The following is a 3,706-nucleotide window of genomic DNA, read 5'->3' on the forward strand; positions in this document are numbered from 1 at the left end:
CCGTATATCAATACATGAATACCTTTTGAAGAATGCTTATTTATGTCAAGTCATTGTATGAATGAGTTTACTCTAATTTGTTTATAGTAATGCTTGATTATTTTTCCATGCGAAGAACATTTTTGGTATCATCGAACTAACTAGGAAGCTATCACCCTTGTTATTGCCATAAAATTTACGAATTCCCTTCTGACTAGGATCTAAAGAGATGCCACCAAGGAGAGAAAATCCCGACATTGCGCAACTTGTGTCAGAGCAACTTCTAGCCGCACTTCCTAACATAGTTAAGGAAGTGGCTACTGGCTTGAATGTTAACCAACCAACGAACTCTGAGCCTAGACCTTCCAGAGAATGCACTTACAAAACCTTCAGATCCCGCAATCCAAAAGAATTCAATGGGACTGAGGGGGCAGTAGGAATATTGACTTGGATAGAGAGTATGGAATCTGTCCTCCATATTAGTAAGTGCTCTGAAGTAAATAAAGTGGAGTATGCGGCATGTTTGTTACAAGGGAGGGCACTTACCTGGTGGAATACATTGGTACAGACTAGAGGTCGAGAAGCGGTCAACCCACTTTCGTGGGAGGAGTTCAAGAAACTCCTTAAGGCCGAATACTGCCCCAGAAGTGAACTTCAAAAGCTGGAAATGGAGTTATGGAATCTTGAAATGAAAGGGGATAATATATCTGCATATACGGCTCRATTTCATGAGTTGGCAAATCTAGTGCCACATCTAGTAACGCCAGAGGAAGTTCGCATAGAGAGGTATATTTAGGGATTGTCTTCAGAAATTCGGGGAAACATTACCTCGGCCAATCCAAAGACTCTTCAGGAGGCAATAGACATTGCCACTAAGCTCACGAATAATGCTATTCGATCTGGAGGATTTGTTAAGGGAAAGAGAAAGATGGAGGAGCATGGGGATCGAAGAGTTGGGGGAAAATTTGACAGAAGCAGGAGGGTAGTAAGGAATTTTGGAGCACAGACGCAGGTGGTAAGGCAAGGAGACATGGCTAAGTGCAATAAGTGCAAATATCCGCATCAGGGGAATTGCATCATTTGTCAAAGATGCCATCTAGGGGGTCACACAGCAAAGGATTGTCGGAGACGATCATGTTTCGATTGTGGGAATTCAGATCACATGAGGAATGTTTGTCCAAAGAGGAAATCAGGAGCAAATGCAAGCCAAACCCGGCAGGTCAGTCCCGGAAACCCAGGAGGTCAGGCACGGGGCAGAGCATTTGAGATCGGAGCCAGAGAAGCTAGAGAGGATCCCAACATGGTTTCAGGTACGTTTCTTCTGAATAATGAATTTGCATCAGTCCTATTTGACTCAGGGGCAGATAGAAGTTTTGTGTCACTAGACTTTAAGCAGAACATTAACCTAAAGCCCCAGAGGTTGAAAGAAGCCTCTGTAATTGAGTTTGCCAATGGTCAAGAATTCAAGGCTAGAAACATAATTATGAATTGCACTTTGTGCTTAGCCAATAAGGACTTTAGCATAGACCTTATACCGATCAAACTAGGAAGTTTTGACATAATTATAGGCATGGATTGGCTATCCAAAAACCAAGCTGAGATTGTATGTTCAGAGAAGTTTATCCGGATTCCTCAGGATGGAATGGAACCAATTGTGGTCCAGGGAGACAAGTTGGATCGAAAGATTAAGATGGTATCCTGCATGAAGATGCGAAAGTATCTAAAAAGAATTACACTGCATTTCTGACACATGTGATTGACGGAAAGGTCAAGGAGAAAAGTATTGAGGATTTTCTTGTAGTTCGGGGAGTTCTCTGATGTATTTCCTAAGGATTTACCAGGTCTACCCCCACAAAGGCAAGTCGAATTCGGTATCGACTTAATTCCTGGAACTACCCCAGTGGCAAGGGCACCATATCGCTTGGCACCATAGGAGATGCAAGAAATGTCAACCCAACTCCAGGAGTTATTAGATAGGGGATTCATAAGACCAAGTTACCCACCATGGGGTGCACCGATTATAGGGAAAGATGGGTCAATGCGAATGTGCATTGATTATAGGGAAMTTAATAAGTTGACCATCAAGAATAGATACCCTCTTCCTATAATCGATGATCTGTTTGATCAGCTCCAAGGCGCGGTTTATTTTTCCAAGATTGATCTACGATCCGGATATCACCAAGTGAGAGTTCGGGAAGAGGACATTCCCAAAACAGCCTTCAGGACCCGGTACAGTCATTACGAATTTATGGTTATGCCATTCGGGCTAACCAATGCACCGGCTGTCTTTATGGATCTAATGAACAGAGTCTGCCGACCCTACTTGGATAAATTCGTAATCGTTTTCATAGATGATATACTGATCTATTCACAAAGCAAGGAGGATCATGAGCAACACCTGAGGATAATATTAGAGCTACTTTGGAACCAGAAATTGTACGCAAAATTCTCCAAATGCGAATTTTGGATACGAGAAGTACAATTTCTTGGTCACATAGTTAATGAAAAAGGAATTCAGGTAGATCCTGCCAAGATCGAGGCTATTAGGAATTGGAAAGCCCCAAGAACCCCAACCGAGATCCGACAATTTCTTGGTTTGGCAGGTTATTATCGAAGGTTCATCGCAAACTTTTTGAAAATCGCACAACCACTCACAGCCTTAACCCAAAAAGACAAGAAATTTATTTGGGGTGAGAAACAAGAGGAAGCATTCGAGACTCTCAAGCAGAAACTATGCAATGCACCTATTTTATTCTTACCAGAGGGTTCGGAAAACTTTGTAGTCTTTTCTGATGCATCGCATCAAGGCTTACGATGCGTATTGATGCAAAAAGATAAGGTCATTGCATATGCCTCGAGACAACTTAAAGTGCATGAGAAGAATTATACTACGCATGACCTTGAATTGGGAGCAGTAGTATTTGCACTTAAGGTATGGAGGCACTATCTTTACGGCACCAAATGCACCATTTTCACCGATCATAAAAGTCTTCAACATATATTTGATCAAAATATGTTGAATATGAGGCAACGGAGGTGGGTTGAACTTCTCAGCGATTATGATTGCGAAATTAAGTATCACCCGGGAAAAGCTAACATGGTAGCGGACCCCTTAAGCCGAAAAGAAAAACTGAAACCGTCAAGAGTATGAGCCATGGGATTGTTGGTCCAAACAAATCTAAAAATGCAAATTCTTGAAGCTCAAGAAGAGGCGTTGAAACTAGAGAACCTAAAGAACGAATCCCTGCATCACCTAGAAAAGGAATTTGAAACTCGAGAAGATGGGTTGCGATACTTCAGAAAAAGAGTTTGGATAACAAATAGTAACAGTCTCCGGTCAATGATCTTAGAGGAAGCACATCGTTCAAGATAATCAATTCATCCAGGAATTGATAAGATGTACATAGAGCTAAGAGATTATTACTGGTGGCCAGGAATGAAGAAGGACGTTGCCTTGTACGTGAGTCAGTGTATAACCTGTGCAAGAGTAAAAGCTGAACATCAGAAATCATCTGGTCTTCTTCAGCAACCAGAGATTCCCCAATGGAAGTGGGAGCTATCAATGGATTTCGTTACAAAGTTGCCAAGAACGAGGAAGGGATACGACTCAATATGGGTCATAGTGGACCGACTTACGAAATCTGCACATTTCCTACCTATTCGAGAAGACTTTAGTACGAAAAGGCTTGCACAGTTATATATCAATGAAATCGTATCGCGACATGGA

This window comes from Cynara cardunculus, unplaced genomic scaffold (assembly GCF_001531365.2).
Source record: "Cynara cardunculus var. scolymus isolate 2C unplaced genomic scaffold, CcrdV1 Un_Scaffold_3862, whole genome shotgun sequence".
Classification (NCBI taxonomy): domain Eukaryota; kingdom Viridiplantae; phylum Streptophyta; class Magnoliopsida; order Asterales; family Asteraceae; genus Cynara; species Cynara cardunculus.